General features: G+C 44.1%; 1 protein-coding gene and 1 long non-coding RNA gene across 2 annotated transcripts in view; one reads left to right on the top strand and one right to left on the bottom strand.

Moving 5' to 3' along the window:
• The window catches only part of LOC146036347 (saoe class I histocompatibility antigen, A alpha chain-like), a 243,857-nt gene that overhangs the window by 120,604 nt on the left and 104,685 nt on the right, over nucleotides 1-18,568 (top strand). The window lies entirely within an intron of this gene.
• On the bottom strand, nucleotides 3,297-6,782 carry LOC146036351 (uncharacterized). The gene is made up of 4 exons (XR_014460803.1): nucleotides 6,391-6,782; nucleotides 6,012-6,089; nucleotides 4,695-4,811; nucleotides 3,297-3,350 (listed from the first exon to the last, which is right to left on the bottom strand). It is a non-coding gene; the product is annotated as an uncharacterized LOC146036351 (long non-coding RNA).

Genomic DNA, 18,568 nt, shown 5'->3' with positions numbered 1-18,568 from the left:
GAATCAAGTTAACAATGTGCAGTTATTTATTGCAGATAATGAAGCTGGCCCATCCCAGAAGGAGACTCAAGTGGCTGGATATGTACCAGTGCTCAGCATGGATCAAACCCTGGTACAGGCGGTGGGTAATGAAGCTGGCCCATCCCAGAAGGAGACTGAAGTGCCTGAACATGTGCCAGTGCTCAGCATGGCTGAAACCCTGTTACAGACAGTGGGTAATAATGTAAATGAAGATTGTTTGGTTTTAAATTTTGTTTCAAACCCAGGTCAGCAAATACATTCTTCACCAAGAAGAAAGCTTGATTTTGCCAATCTTTCTGGAGCAAAAGAATTGGGGAAGATGACGGACAACCTGCAAGATGACCATGGAGCACAGGACCTTCAAGCGAAGGTACATCGGCTGGAGATAGAAAATGCTGTGCTGAAAAATGCCTTGAAGGACACCATCGGATCAATGCAGGATGCCCTCATCGAATCAGTGAAGGACGCCCTCATCGAAGCGGTGAAGGACGCCATCGGCAACGCAATGAAGAAACACACACCACAAACGCATGGAGTAGATGTGCCTGTATGTCACATTGAGGATGGACCTGGCAGACTGGGTGCAATCTGCGAATTGGAAGGATCGGGTGCACTCTGCGAATTGGAAGGATCGGGTGAAGTGGATGCATTTGGCGAACTGGATGCACTCGGCGAACTCTGTGAATTGGATGGACCAGGCGAAGTGGATGCATTCGGCGAACTGGATGCACTCTGCGAAGTGGATGCTGGCGGCGAGGTGGATGCACCCGGTGAAGTGGATGCACCCGGTGAAGTGGACAGCAGAATGGACTTCAACACACATGAACAACTGTCTTCACCAGCACATCCAGTGGTGAACTTTGATGAAGTAACTTTGCAGCTTCCTCGACAACCCATTCAGTGCAGCACCCCTGCAGTGTTGAAACCCAGGGAAATTCTTGGTCCTCTTCTGCCCGATATTCCCCTTACTGACATCACGGCAGAAACTGAGAACGTGCTTTATGGAAAAGCAGATCAAAAACTCAACAGATATGCACAATTTCTTTTCCAAGAGCATGTGCCATTTGAAGTCTATTTGACATGGGCAAATCGTGTCAACTACTATGGCAAGGCTGGGAAATTTGCACTGCCAAGTAATTTGACCAAAGACATCATTACAAGATGTGGCAAAAAGATTGTACTTCAGGAGCACCATAAAACCAAGATAGTCAATACAATCAATGGACTACTACGGATGAAGAGGTTAACACCGTGGGTCCGTCTCAATCATTTACCACCTTTACCACCATTGCCTACAGTAACACCATTGCCCAGAGTTTGTCCTCTCTTGTACACAACTTGGTGATGAACTTCAACCACACCATACGGTACAGTATTTCCTTTTACCCATCTATTTTCCGTGTGTGTGTCACTGTTCCTAACCCCCTGCAAAAATAAACCTACTGTACTGTACAGTAAAACAAAACATAATAAAAATAAAAACATAAAAAATCAAAAATAATATTAAAAAAATACAAAAAGCAAAAAGAAAAAAAAATAATAAAAAGAAAAAAAAAGGAGTGTGTGATGTTAGCATTGTTTTTTTCCTCTGTGCTGTACTGCATCTTGTTACCTCTTCCCCCACTGATTCGACTGTACTGTATCCCTAGTATACCATGTGCTGTCAATAAAAGTGTTTCTTTCCAGTTGCAGCTGAGTCCATTTTGGCGCCGTGCATCCAACATCTGCTATTTTCCTTCACCGATCTGTCCTCTGTGTGTGTCAGTGTTACAAACTACTGTACCCCCACAAAAAAAGGATAAAAAAATACAACCCCCCCACACACCCCCACACACCTCACCCCACCCTACAGTACAGTATTTCTCTTCACTGGTCTGTTTACCATGTGTGTGTGATGCTGTTCCTACACACCCACCCCAAACAAATATAAAAAAAATATATATACTGTATACAAAAAGCAAAAAAAAAAAAAATTAATAAAAAGAAAAAAAAAAAAGGAGTGTGTGATGTTAGCATTGTTTTTTTCCTCTGTGCTGTACTGCATCTTGTTACCTCTTCCCCCACTGATTCGACTGTACTGTATCCCTAGTATACCATGTGCTGTCAATAAAAGTGTTTCTTTCCAGTTGCAGCTGAGTCCATTTTGGCGCCGTGCATCCAACATCTGCTATTTTCCTTCACCGATCTGTCCTCTGTGTGTGTCAGTGTTACAAACTACTGTACCCCCACAAAAAAAGGATAAAAAAATACAACCCCCCCACACACCCCCACACACCTCACCCCACCCTACAGTACAGTATTTCTCTTCACTGGTCTGTTTACCATGTGTGTGTGATGCTGTTCCTACACACCCACCCCAAACAAATATAAAAAATATATATATACTGTATACAAAAAGCAAAAATAAAAAAAATTAATAAAAAGAAAAAAAAAAAAGGAGTGTGTGATGTTAGCATTGTTTTTTTCCTCTGTGCTGTACTGCATCTTGTTACCTCTTCCCCCACTGATTCGACTGTACTGTATCCCTAGTATACCATGTGCTGTCAATAAAAGTGTTTCTTTCCAGTTGCAGCTGAGTCCATTTTGGCGCCGTGCATCCAACATCTGCTATTTTCCTTCACCGATCTGTCCTCTGTGTGTGTCAGTGTTACAAACTACTGTACCCCCACAAAAAAAGGATAAAAAAATACAACCCCCCCACACACCCCCACACACCTCACCCCACCCTACAGTACAGTATTTCTCTTCACTGGTCTGTTTACCATGTGTGTGTGATGCTGTTCCTACACACCCACCCCAAACAATTATAAAAAAAATATATATACTGTATACAAAAAGCAAAAATAAAAAAAATTAATAAAAAGAAAAAAAAAAAGGAGTGTGTGATGTTAGCATTGTTTTTTTCCTCTGTGCTGTACTGCATCTTGTTACCTCTTCCCCACTGATTCGACTGTATCTCTTGTCATCCCTCTGCTTGCTGTCAATAAAAGTGTACTGTAATTGACCACCCTGTCCCCCCCTTAAAAAATAAAAAAATTATAATTAAAAAATTGATGTTGTTCGTGTTTGTTTGTACAGTATCTTTACAGTATCTTTTGTATTGTTCGTTACTCTACAGTACAGTACCTCGTTTCCCTTTCCCCACTGATTGTATCCCAAATCATCTTCCGTTAATAAAGAAAGAGCCAAAACTACAGTATTGAACGTTTGTAACTTTATTAAAAAAAAAAAAAAAAAAAACTAAAGCTGGCGGAAGGCGCCAATAAATAATTGGTCCACCAATTGGTGGAGAACCATTTCAATGTTCAATAAGGTCCTCCTGAGGTTTTCTGTGGGGGGAAAAAAGGGATACTGTAGTACAGTATTACGATACAGTAACTAAAACCCTACTTTAAGATAAATACAGTAACTGTAGAAACATATACTGTACTGTACTGTAGTAGAATTTGACGGCAGATACTGTAAGAACCATTTGCCCCATCTAGTCTGGCCCTTATTTATCCTTCAGGTCATCTTAACCCTTTTTAATCCTTATTTCTTTGTAAGGATATTCATAAGCCTATCCCAAGCATGTTTAAAATGTTCTACCGTCTTAGGGGGATATTCAATCTCCGTTGAGCATCTCCCGTGGGGGAGATGCTCGACGGGCCCTATTCAATGCTGTCTTCCCCGACAGCATTGAACAGGGTTTCCTGCCAGAACAAGCCCGACATCTCTAGCTGTCGGGCTCGTTCTGCCGAGAACAGCCGGGAAGTGACGAGCTGCCGGCTGCAGCTTGTCACTTCCCGGCCGCAACTCGCGGCCACGCCCCCTTCTCGACGCTCGGCGGCCGGGACATTGAATCCCGACTGCCGAGCTCCAGGCGAGCTCACCGAGAACGGGACAGGGGCACGGCTGTCGCGCTAGCTCGACAGCCGTGCCCCTAACATTGAATACCCCCCTTGGCCTCTACCACCTCTGATGGGAGGCTATTCCACTTATCCACTACCCTTTCTGTGAAGTAATTCTTTCTAACATTTGACCTGTACAGTACATTTTATTAATTTTATTTTGAATATTCCCTATCTTACCCCTCGATATTGTAAGATAGGGAATATTAAAAATAAAATTAATAAAAGTTACATTTTAATAAACATTTTTTCAGTGCGTTCCCCCAGACAGCCTTTTCCTTCTCCTGCCTTGAAACATGTACCTAATGCTGTAGGGAACAGCACCCCTGTACTTGATTAAAATCTGGGGTCTACCTAACCTGTTTAAATCAGGGAATAATCAAATTAATAGGTTGTGCGAGCATGCACTAACTCAACACGGAGTAACCCCCCTTACCTGTACAGTACCTCCCTCCAGTTTCAGTGCATGTCCTCATGTTCTACAGTATAACTTCTTTTCGTGTGAAGAAAATTTCCCTACTTACTACAGTATGTTCAAACCCTTGATACAGTATATTTAAAGATTTCTATCATGTACCCCCTTTCCCTTCTCTGTTCCCTCTTCTTTTTTCGGCTACTGATTCCTCTCCCTATGCAACTAAGCATCTGACTAGCCTTCATCATTGCTTTGCTACTGTACTATTGCTTTCCTGCCTTTAAGTCATTTGAAATAATGACTCCTACTGTACAGTACTGTATATCCCTTTCCAGCATGGTGAAGAGAAACAGTGCAGTATGATTTACCTCTAGACAATGGGTCCTCTGGGGGAGTTTGGCTGTCCCACACAGCTCTGCACACCATATGCACCATATGGTGAAATATGGGCCACAGGGCACGCAGCCTTTCACGGTCAAGGTTACCTGTGAAAAAAGCAAAGGAAAAAAATGTAGGTTAAAGTACTGTATTGTACTGTACAGTATTCAGGACACATGTTCAGTAATGTGTACTGATAATACAGAAAATCAACGAATCAATAAATCTATGCTTTTATTATATTCTGTTTTCCTGACTGCTGCTATTATTGCTGCAGATGACTTTAGCTTGTTGCACAATGTACTGTACTATTCACTGCGTATGAGGCCTTCCCTTTGCGCTAAACAGTTATAATACAGTATGTCAGAAACTGCAGCCATTTTGTTGAACCATGACTTGCATAATAACATTATAAAATGGCTGATCATTCAGAACAGTGCTATAAAAGTGATTTGTTATAGAGAATTGTTTTTGGTTTTAGAAGCTTACAGTAAGAATGTGATGTTGACAGTATAATGTAGCAAGGACAGAAAGCTACTGTACAGTAGTCTCCACAAACTGAATAATATGGGAACAAGGCCACACATGCGTAGACCCACAAGGCCACTGAAGTTGGGTGTTGGGTTAATTATGACATCATGATTGAAAGCAGAGCTTTCCAATAAGACTCAATGCTTATGAGTAATTAATTAATTAATGTGATTAAGGCTTAAATATCAGAGTTATAGAAGGAGGGGGAAGGCAGTTGAGGAAGAACCAGCAAGCACGGGGGGCTGGAGGTAATTATGAAGGAGGTTTAATCATGGCTGATCACTGTCCTTGAAAGGTGTCCATTTTGATTTGATTTAGAATTACTGTTTAAGTATTAGCTAGTCAGTTTTATGTTTCTTGTGTTAGTCTGCATTTGCAAATACCTGTAATGAAGCTATTCTTTAAATAAAGCATTGTCATACATTTTATAACAAGGTTGTGTGGGTGTGCAATCATTTCAGCGTTGCCGTTATATTTAAAGGTAATAAGGTAAATAAATACAACTTTGGGTTATCAATCATATCTAATCTTATCAGATAAATATCTGCGTTATCAGTACTGTACAGTAAATGACAGTTGCACCACAATTATGGTAAACAAAATCTATTCTGGCCTTAGCATCTGGATGTGTCACGGCCGTCGTGCTGGGAGGAGAGCGGAAGTCGTATGGATAGTATAAACCATGTACAGTAGTTTCCTGTCAGTGCCCCCATTGTCTGTGCATCACCCCTGCTGTCTCTGTCCCAGATGAAATCAGAGTACTGTACAGTACTTACCAGCTGCCAATGGCCTGGAGGGGGATGGCTCAGTGGTCCTGCGGCGGCGGTGGCGGAGGGTCGTCTGGGTGGGTGGAACTGCGGAAAAGAACAGAAAAAGAGGTTAGTTTGAAACATACTGTACTGTACAGTATCCAGAACACATACAGTATTCAGTAGTGTAACCGTGACAATTGCAACACAATTCTGGTCACCTACAGTAAATGTATTCTGGACGCGGCTTCTGGATGTGTCACGGTCGCTGCGCTGGCAGGAGAGGTTAGGTCATACAGACTGTTTGGCACCTGTTTCCTGTCAGTGTCCCCGTTGTCTATGTACAGTATCACCCCTGCCGTCTGTCCCAGATGAAATCAGGAGTAATGTACAGTACAGTACTTACCAGCTGTTGATGGGCCGGAGGGAGAGGGTGCACTGCTTCTGCGGCGTCGGGGGCGGAGGGTCATATGGGTGGTGGGGACGCTTTGGGATGTTGTAACTGTAAATAAAAAGACTAAATAAACATACAGTAGAGTAAATGGTTGGACCCCAGTTGTTATACGGTACAAATACTGTAACAGGCCTTTGTTCACTAACATGCCAACTGTATACAGTACTTGGGACACACGGCCATCTACTGTACTGAGGCTGGAGGAATAGAAATTCTGTACTGAATTACTGTAGAGTACTACTGTATGTTACAGGGTGGACCTACACGTACAGTACAGTACTTTCCGGAACACGTGGCGGGAGCCCTGATGTTATACAGTCCAATACTTACAATCCGCGCTGGTTCCCGTCTGCTGCTGCTGCTGCTGCGGCGGCCCCTCCCGGGCGTCCAGGGCGGTGGGGACAGTTTCAGACACTGCAACAGAAAAAAAGACAAAATACAGTAAACATTCAGTACAGTAATGTACTGTACTGGACCATACAGTACTGTAGATACTGTACTGTATGTTTTACTTAAGTCAACCAACTGAACTGTAGTGGACAATATCTACAGTAACTTGTAACTAATGAGTTACAAGTTACTGTAGATACCGTCCCGTACAGTTCAGTTGGTTGAACTTGATGGACTACAGTAACTTCTTTTTTTTCAGCCTGAATTACTGCACAACAGTACAGGTAGAGTACTACTGTATGTTACAGGGTGGACCTACACGTACAGTACAGTACTTTCCGGAACACGTGGCGGGAGCCCTGATGTTATACAGTCCAATACTTACAATCCGCGCTGGTTCCCGTCTGCTGCTGCTGCTGCTGCTGCTGCGGCGGCCCCTCCCGGGCGTCCAGGGCGGTGGGGACAGTTTCAGACACTGCAACAGAAAAAAAGACAAAATACAGTAAACATTCAGTACAGTAATGTACTGTACTGGACCATACAGTACTGTAGATACTGTACTGTATGTTTTACTTAAGTCAACCAACTGAACTGTAGTGGACAATATCTACAGTAACTTGTAACTAATGAGTTACAAGTTACTGTAGATACCGTCCCGTACAGTTCAGTTGGTTGAACTTGATGGACTACAGTAACTTCTTTTTTTTCAGCCTGAATTACTGCACAACAGTACAGGTAGAGTACTACTGTATGTTACAGGGTGGACCTACACGTACAGTACTTTCCGGTACACGTGGCGGGAGCCCTGATGTTATACAGTCCAATACTTACAATCCGCGCTGGTTCCCGGCTGCTGCTGCTGCGGCCCCACCCGGGCGTCCAGGGCGGTGGGGACAGTTTCAGACACTGCAACAGAAAAAAAAGACAAAATACAGTAAAGATACTGTACCATACAGTAAATGGTATAAGGTACACCAGGTGTTATACCGCATGGCACACATGTGGGTCCCACAAGTGTTATAGGGTTCACATGGTGGTCCCACAGGTGTTACGCAGTACACATGTCGGGCCCACAAGTACAGTATGATATTATTCAGCACACATGGCGGGAACACTGGTGTTCTACAGTACAATACTTACCATCCGCGCTGGTTCCCGGCGTCTCCCACTCCTCCGCTTCCTCTTCCTCTGTGTCAATGACCAGGCGTCCTGTGTGTAAAAGAGACAGTATCAAGTAGTGTCAAATAAGCAAATAATGTAATACAGTAACAGTAATACAGTATTACTGTATACTGTAGGAAAATAGTGAGCGTAACAATAACAATGATTACCACTATCTGAGCTGTCGCTGCTCTGCTGCTGCTCCTGGGTGGTGGGGCAGCTTTCAGCTGGCGCAACTAAAAGAAAAAGACAAAATACAGTAAATATTCAGTACAGTAATGTACTGTACTGGACCATACAGTACTGTAGATACTGTACTGTATGTTTTACTTAAGTCAACCAACTGAACTGTAGTGGACAGTATCTACAGTAACTTGTAACTAATGAGTTACAAGTTACTGTAGATACCGTCCCGTAAAGTTCAGTTGGTTGAACTTGATGGACTACAGTAACTTCTTTTTTTCAGCCTGAATTACTGCACAACAGTACAGGTAGAGTACTACTGTATGTTACAGGGTGGACCTACACGTACAGTACAGTACTTTCCGGAACACGTGGCGGGAGCCCTGATGTTATACAGTCCAATACTTACAATCCGCGCTGGTTCCCGTCTGCTGCTGCTGCTGCTGCGGCGGCCCCTCCCGGGCGTCCAGGGCGGTGGGGACAGTTTCAGACACTGCAACAGAAAAAAAGACAAAATACAGTAAACATTCAGTACAGTAATGTACTGTACTGGACCATACAGTACTGTAGATACTGTACTGTATGTTTTACTTAAGTCAACCAACTGAACTGTAGTGGACAGTATCTACAGTAACTTGTAACTAATGAGTTACAAGTTACTGTAGATACCGTCCCGTAAAGTTCAGTTGGTTGAACTTGATGGACTACAGTAACTTCTTTTTTTCAGCCTGAATTACTGCACAACAGTACAGGTAGAGTACTACTGTATGTTACAGGGTGGACCTACACGTACAGTACAGTACTTTCCGGAACACGTGGCGGGAGCCCTGATGTTATACAGTCCAATACTTACAATCCGCGCTGGTTCCCGTCTGCTGCTGCTGCTGCTGCGGCGGCCCCTCCCGGGCGTCCAGGGCGGTGGGGACAGTTTCAGACACTGCAACAGAAAAAAAGACAAAATACAGTAAACATTCAGTACAGTAATGTACTGTACTGGACCATACAGTACTGTAGATACTGTACTGTATGTTTTACTTAAGTCAACCAACTGAACTGTAGTGGACAGTATCTACAGTAACTTGTAACTAATGAGTTACAAGTTACTGTAGATACCGTCCCGTACAGTTCAGTTGGTTGAACTTGATGGACTACAGTAACTTCTTTTTTTCAGCCTGAATTACTGCACAACAGTACAGGTAGAGTACTACTGTATGTTACAGGGTGGACCTACACGTACAGTACAGTACTTTCCGGAACACGTGGCGGGAGCCCTGATGTTATACAGTCCAATACTTACAATCCGCGCTGGTTCCCGTCTGCTGCTGCGGCGGCCCCTCCCGGGCGTCCAGGGCGGTGGGGACAGTTTCAGACACTGCAACAGAAAAAAAGACAAAATACAGTAAACATTCAGTACAGTAATGTACTGTACTGGACCATACAGTACTGTAGATACTGTACTGTATGTTTTACTTAAGTCAACCAACTGAACTGTAGTGGACAGTATCTACAGTAACTTGTAACTAATGAGTTACAAGTTACTGTAGATACCGTCCCGTACAGTTCAGTTGGTTGAACTTGATGGACTACAGTAACTTCTTTTTTTCAGCCTGAATTACTGCACAACAGTACAGGTAGAGTACTACTGTATGTTACAGGGTGGACCTACACGTACAGTACAGTACTTTCCGGAACACGTGGCGGGAGCCCTGATGTTATACAGTCCAATACTTACAATCCGCGCTGGTTCCCGTCTGCTGCTGCTGCTGCGGCGGCCCCTCCCGGGCGTCCAGGGCGGTGGGGACAGTTTCAGACACTGCAACAGAAAAAAAGACAAAATACAGTAAACATTCAGTACAGTAATGTACTGTACTGGACCATACAGTACTGTAGATACTGTACTGTATGTTTTACTTAAGTCAACCAACTGAACTGTAGTGGACAGTATCTACAGTAACTTGTAACTAATGAGTTACAAGTTACTGTAGATACCGTCCCGTACAGTTCAGTTGGTTGAACTTGATGGACTACAGTAACTTCTTTTTTTCAGCCTGAATTACTGCACAACAGTACAGGTAGAGTACTACTGTATGTTACAGGGTGGACCTACACGTACAGTACAGTACTTTCCGGAACACGTGGCGGGAGCCCTGATGTTATACAGTCCAATACTTACAATCCGCGCTGGTTCCCGTCTGCTGCTGCTGCTGCTGCGGCGGCCCCTCCCGGGCGTCCAGGGCGGTGGGGACAGTTTCAGACACTGCAACAGAAAAAAAGACAAAATACAGTAAACATTCAGTACAGTAATGTACTGTACTGGACCATACAGTACTGTAGATACTGTACTGTATGTTTTACTTAAGTCAACCAACTGAACTGTAGTGGACAGTATCTACAGTAACTTGTAACTAATGAGTTACAAGTTACTGTAGATACCGTCCCGTAAAGTTCAGTTGTTTGAACTTGATGGACTACAGTAACTTCTTTTTTTCAGCCTGAATTACTGCACAACAGTACAGGTAGAGTACTACTGTATGTTACAGGGTGGACCTACACGTACAGTACAGTACTTTCCGGAACACGTGGCGGGAGCCCTGATGTTATACAGTCCAATACTTACAATCCGCGCTGGTTCCCGTCTGCTGCTGCTGCTGCGGCGGCCCCTCCTGGGCGTCCAGGGCGGTGGGGACAGTTTCAGACACTGCAACAGAAAAAAAGACAAAATACAGTAAACATTCAGTACAGTAATGTACTGTACTGGACCATACAGTACTGTAGATACTGTACTGTATGTTTTACTTAAGTCAACCAACTGAACTGTAGTGGACAGTATCTACAGTAACTTGTAACTAATGAGTTACAAGTTACTGTAGATACCGTCCCGTAAAGTTCAGTTGGTTGAACTTGATGGACTACAGTAACTTCTTTTTTTCAGCCTGAATTACTGCACAACAGTACAGGTAGAGTACTACTGTATGTTACAGGGTGGACCTACACGTACAGTACAGTACTTTCCGGAACACGTGGCGGGAGCCCTGATGTTATACAGTCCAATACTTACAATCCGCGCTGGTTCCCGTCTGCTGCTGCTGCTGCGGCGGCCCCTCCTGGGCGTCCAGGGCGGTGGGGACAGTTTCAGACACTGCAACAGAAAAAAAGACAAAATACAGTAAACATTCAGTACAGTAATGTACTGTACTGGACCATACAGTACTGTAGATACTGTACTGTATGTTTTACTTAAGTCAACCAACTGAACTGTAGTGGACAGTATCTACAGTAACTTGTAACTAATGAGTTACAAGTTACTGTAGATACCGTCCCGTACAGTTCAGTTGGTTGAACTTGATGGACTACAGTAACTTCTTTTTTTCAGCCTGAATTACTGCACAACAGTACAGGTAGAGTACTACTGTATGTTACAGGGTGGACCTACACGTACAGTACAGTACTTTCCGGAACACGTGGCGGGAGCCCTGATGTTATACAGTCCAATACTTACAATCCGCGCTGGTTCCCGTCTGCTGCTGCTGCTGCTGCGGCGGCCCCTCCCGGGCGTCCAGGGCGGTGGGGACAGTTTCAGACACTGCAACAGAAAAAAAGACAAAATACAGTAAACATTCAGTACAGTAATGTACTGTACTGGACCATACAGTACTGTAGATACTGTACTGTATGTTTTACTTAAGTCAACCAACTGAACTGTAGTGGACAGTATCTACAGTAACTTGTAACTAATGAGTTACAAGTTACTGTAGATACTGTCCCGTACAGTTCAGTTGGTTGAACTTGATGGACTACAGTAACTTCTTTGGACCCCAGATGGTATAAGGTACACCAGGTGTTATACCGCATGGCACACATGTGGGTCCCACAAGTGTTATAGGGTTCACATGGTGGTCCCACAGGTGTTACGCAGTACACATGTCGGGCCCACAAGTATGATATTATTCGGCACACATGGCGGGAACATGGGAACACTGGTGTTATACAGTCCAATACAGTACTTACCATCTGTGCTGTGTCCTGCCTCCTCCTCCGGGGTGGTGCTGCTCTCCTCCTCGGAAGTGGGTGCGCGCGAACGCCGCCGCGGGCTCCGTTGACTTGGTGGGACTGTGGAAAAGCAAACCAAAAATAGGAAATTTTGTAACACACCTGTATTGTATGTGTTACAGTATGACACCACATGCATACTGTACATTACTGTACCTCCCAACATGACCTATTTCAGGAGGGAAAAAATGCTCTGTTGCTTGACTTCCATGCCAGTGGCAGTTGCAGGACTGCAGCAGAGTCCAAAGATCAGATAGGGTAGACCCACCAACTGCCACCCCAAACACCACAGTCCAGGACTCATTGTGTGGCTCCCCTATTTGAACTTTGGACAATGGTGCAGTTCCGCCTCTGCAACTGGCACTGGCAAGGAAGTCCAGGAGCAGTATGCCACATGTTTTAAAGTCAAAATCCATCTTTGTGTATACAGCAGGATACAGTACTGTATACAGTATGCACTGCAATGTACAGTACAGTACTGTACTTACAATGGTGTTGGTGCCTCTCCAGCGGCGTCATCCTGCTGATACCTGTAAAAATACAGTATACAGTATACAGTTACAGTATACAGTACCCATGAAAAAATGCACGCAAATATTGTACAACATGGCAATGAGAATGTAAGGACATGTAATGACCCATGGCAACAGGCATGTACTGTACTGTAATGACCACATTGAAAACAAATATCGTATGCAATCCCTCGTGCCAACCAACTACTGTAGCATGTAATCAGCCCATGGCAACAGGCATGTACAGTAAAGACCACATTGAAAACAAATACTGTAGGCAATCCCTCGTGCCAAACAACTACTGTAGCATGACAACATTGCAAACAAATACTGTTGGAAATCCTGTGCCAACTACAGAATCATGTAATCACCCCATGGCAACAGGCATGTAATGACCACCATGAAAACAAAATGCTGTAGGAAATCTCTGGTGACAACTACTGTAGCAGGTAGGTGACAACTACTGTAGCAGGTAATCACCCCATGGCAACAGGCATGTAATGAACACATTGAAAACAAATACTGTAGGAAACTACTGTAGCATGTGGCAAAAGGCATGTAACGACCACATTGAAAACAAATGCCGGCCCTAGGCATAGGTAAATTAGGCAAATTTCTAGGGCGTTTGGAATGCCTAGGGGCACCAGCAGCTAGGCATAAAATGATATGCAGCATGCCTATAATCTGTATGTGACTGAGGCTGTATCTGCATACAGTATGAAATAGTGTACTCATGGAAATCACTGTAACATACTGTACTGTACTGTAGCATTCCATATGCAGGTACAGCCAGCTTCTGGACCACATTGAAAACAAATGCTGTAGGAAATCACCCATGGCAACAAGCATGTACTGTACAGCATAGTTGCCTACCCTCCTGCAATCTGCAGGAAACTCCCTGAAATACTGTAGCAGCAATCTCCCTCATTAGTCTAGCAATCTCCCTCATTTCACCTAACCCCCGCAAGTGGGACTCAGACGCACGGCGCCATATTGGCGTACTGTATAATACTTACATTCCCTTAGGGAGTCCAGCAGTTGGGGGTCCCGACGGACCAGGTCGCTCCATCTGCGCTGGAGGGCCCTCACTGTTCTCTCCCTCCTGAAGCGCACCCTGATGGCTTGGCTAGCCTCCTGGTATGCCTCCACCACCTCTCTGTTGGTCACCAGGGGCCTGTCCCGCCAAGCAACCAGGATGAGGAGCTCTCCGCGCCTGAAGGGCCTCGCTCTCCTCGCTCTGCGTGGTGCAGCCATCTTTTATTATCTTGATAATAAAAATGGCGCCCTGATCACGTGCGTCCTGTGCGGAACAAGCGTCGCATTCTGCGCGCCTGCCATTGAGTAGTTTATCACATAAAAATGGCGCCCTGATCACGTGCGACATGGCAATCAGTTCCTACAGTAACTGTGAATTTACTGTACTGTACATGCTTGTCTTAAAAACATGACAGGTACTGTACAGCACAGCAATGTATACAGTAGCAGCTGAATGACCACTGAAAAACTGTACAGTACAGTACTTCTGTAGTTTCACGGCGCCACTATGGCGCCATGCGTCTGAGTACCCTTGCGGGGCTCGGTGGCTCGCTACGCTCGCCACGCTATTTAAAATCCACTCCATGCCAACATGGATAGTGGGGTTATGAACTAACCATGTTGGCATGGTGTTAAGTTACAGTACTTTTTTTGACATATTTTGTGGCGAGCGTAAAACCTGTGAAACTACAGACATTGTATCACTTCAACGAGCTTACTAAATCTACAGTTCCACTGTATACTGTACATGACTGTAACCGTACTGTGTGCAAAAGTAAAATGATCCCTATACGAATCAGTAACTTACTGTGAATGTCATAACACCAAAATGTGGCCACCGTTAGAACATACTGTATACTGAGACGCATTAGCGTCCGTGCCGCTCCAGTATAGTACAAGTACAGACGCTCAAGCGCCCATGCAAATTTAGACGCCAAGAGAGCCTTATTGGTAACCGGAATTTTTTATGTGTGTTAAAACTACAATACTGTACTAACCAAAGGCCAGCACCTGTCAAAAAAAACCAATGAGACGTACAATACAGTACAGTATAATTTAATGTAATGATTGTGTACGCAATGCAATGTAATTTTATTTATTAGTGTGTACACTATCTATAGAACAGTACAACTTGCTGGACACAGCACAATAGTAGTAAAGTACTTTACTGTAGTACCCTGCCATAATAACAACTCAGACGCAAAAGCATCTCATTACTGGAACGTCTGTGCAACTGGGTCGCAAGAGCGTCCGTCAGAGACGCTCCTTCGTGTTAAACAAAGGCAGCGCCTCTCCGCCCGCATCAGCATGATCCTCTCCTTCAAAGAGATGGGATCATGCTCGTGCCGGTGGTGTGAGAGAGGCGCTGACTAGGCTTGCCAGGGACAATAAATTATTTACTTTAGTTCCTGCGCTTCATGCACGCGCTGCAGCATAAATTTTACGCATGCGCAAAGAGGTTTTCAAAAGTGACATCTGGTGGATGATCACTGGTATTGCACTCATCCGGAGACGCCACGGCGAATCGCCAAGCATTTAAAATGTATTGCGATGGCGGGCGCCATGGCGAGCTGGCGAAACTCTCGCCATAGGTAGCCAAGATGGGACCTGCCCCATCTGTATACTGGTCATATCCTCATGTGTCTTATTACATTATACTGTCCTGTACTCAGTGGTGTAACAATGGGAGAGAGGATCTGGGGAAGAGAGGTGACACCACACATTATATACACTGTATATACCTGTATCACATTTATATTACACCCCATCATACATCCCTATCAGTTATACTGGTCATTTCCTCATGTGTCTCATTACATTATACTGTCCTGTACTCAGTGGTGTAACAATGGGAGAGAGGATCTGGGGAAGAGAGGTGACACCACACATTATATACACTGTATATACCTGTATCTCATTTATATTACACCCATCATACATCCCTATCAGTTATACTGGTCATTTCCTCATGTGTCTCATTACATTATACTGTCCTGTACTCAGTGGTGTAACAATGGGAGAGAGGATCTGGGGAAGAGAGAGGACACCACACATTATATACACTGTATCTATATACCTGTATCACATTTATATTACACCCCATCATACATCCCTATCAGTTATACTGGTCATTACCTCATGTGTCTCATTACATTATACTGTCCTGTACTCAGTGGTGTAACAATGGGAGAGAGGATCTGGGAAAGAGAGGTGACACCACACATTATATACACTGGATCTATATACCTGTATCACATTTATATTACACCCATCATACATCCCTTTCAGTTATACTAGTCATATCCTCATGTGTCTCATTACATTATACTGTCCTGTACTCAGTGGTGTAACAATGGGAGAGAGGATCTGGGGAAGAGAGGTGACACCACACATTATATACACTGTATATACCTGTATCACATTTATATTACACCCCATCATACATCCCTATCAGTTATACTGGTCATTTCCTCATGTGTCTCATTACATTATACTGTCCTGTACTCAGTGGTTCAACAATGGGAGAGAGGATCTGGGGAAGAGAGGTGACACCACACATTATATACACTGTATATACCTGTATCACATTTATATTACACCCATCATACATCCCCATCAGTTATACTGGTCATATCCTCCTGTGTCTCATTACATTATACTGTCCTGTACTCAGTGGTGTAACAATGGGAGAGAGGATGTGGGGAAGAGAGGTGACACCACACATTATATACACTGTATATACCTGTATCACATTTATATTACACCCCATCATACATCCCTATCAGTTATACTGGTCATTTCCTCATGTGTCTCATTACATTATACTGTCCTGTACTCAGTAGTGTAACAGTGGGAGAGAGGATCTGGGGAAGAGAGGTGACACCACACATTATATACACTGTATATACCTGTATCACATTTATATTACACCCATCATACTTCCCTATCAGTTATACTGGTCATATCCTCATGTGTCTCATGACATTATACTGTCCTGTACTCAGTGGTGTAACAATGGGAGAGAGGATCTGTGGAAGAGAGGTGACACCACACATTATATACACTGTATCTATATACCTGTATCACATTTATATTACACCCATCATACATCCCTATCAGTTATACTGGTGATTTCCTCATGTGTCTCATTACATTATACTGTCCTGTACTCAGTGGTGTAACAATGGGAGAGAGGATCTGGGGAAGAGAGGTGACACCACACATTATATACACTGTATCTATATACCTGTATCACATTTATATTACACCCCATCATACATCCCTATCAGTTATACTGGTCATATCCTCATGTGTCTCATTACATTATACTGTCCTGTACTCAGTGGTGTAACAATGGGAGAGAGGATCTGGGGAAGAGAGGTGACACCACACATTATATACACTGTATATACCTGTATCACATTTATATTACACCCATCATACATCCCTATCAGTTATACTGGTCATTTCCTCATGTGTCTCATTACATTATACTGTCCTGTACCCAGTGGTGTAACAATGGGAGAGAGGATCTGGGGAAGAGAGGTAACACCACACATTATATATACTGCATATACCTGTATCACATTTATATTACACCCTATCATACATCCCTATCAGTTATACTGGTCATTTCCTCATGTGTCTCATTACATTATACTGTCCTGTACTCAGTGGTGTAATAATGGGAGAGAGGATCTGGGGAAGAGAGGTGACACCATACATTATATACACTGTATCTATATACCTGTATCACATTTATATTACACCCTATCATACATCCCTATCAGTTATACTGGTCATTTCCTCATGTGTCTCATTACAATATACTGTCCTGTACTCAGTGATGTAACAATGGGAGAGAGGATCTGGGGAAGAGAGGTGACACCACACATTATATACACTGTATATACCTGTATCACATTTATATTACACTCCATCATACATCCCTATCAGTTATACTGGTCATATCCTCATATGTCTCATTACATTATACTGTCCTGTACTCAGTGGTGTAACAATGGGAGAGAGGATCTGGGGAAGAGAGGTGACACCACACATTATATACACTGTATATACCTGTATCACATTTATATTACACCCATCATACATCCCTATCAGTTATACTGGTCATATCCTCATGTGTCTCATTACATTATACTGTCCTGTACTCAGTGGTGTAACAATGGGAGAGAGGATCTGGGGAAGAGAGGTGACACCACACATTATATACACTGTATCTATATACCTGTATCACATTTATATTACACCCATCATACATCCCTATCAGTTATACTGGTCATATCCTCATGTGTCTCATTACATTATACTGTCCTGTACTCAGTGGTGTAACAATGGGAGAGAGGATCTGGGGAAGAGAGGTGACACCACACATTATATGCACTGTATCTATATACCTTTATCACATTTATATTACACCCATCATACAGATGGGTCAGGTCCCATCTTTGCAGGGGATGGCGCTGGCGTCGCCAGCCGCCATCCCCCGCCAGCGCCATGGCGATGGTGAGAAGGGGGCGCACGCGCACAAGAGGGCGCGCGCGTCCCCTTCCGACGGCGCTTCCATCAGTTCCCCGGGTCCCCGCCGGCTTGCCGGCGGTAACCCGGGGTCCCCGCCGCCTGCCCGCACCCCCCACTAACCCCCCCTAACCCTGTCCGTCTCCCTGAGGCGGAGACGGACAGGGTTTCCGTCGCGCTAGCGACGGAGACTGAGACGCGCGTGCGCGTGAGACGCACGTGCGTCTCAGTCTCCTCGCTGGCGAGGCTGCTGGCGGGTC

This window comes from Crinia signifera, chromosome 9, assembly GCF_055691185.1.
Source record: "Crinia signifera chromosome 9, ASM5569118v1, whole genome shotgun sequence".
NCBI lineage: Eukaryota > Metazoa > Chordata > Amphibia > Anura > Myobatrachidae > Crinia > Crinia signifera.
The sequence above is the reverse complement of the archived record's forward strand: the minus strand, read 5'-3'. Positions and strand labels throughout refer to the sequence as shown.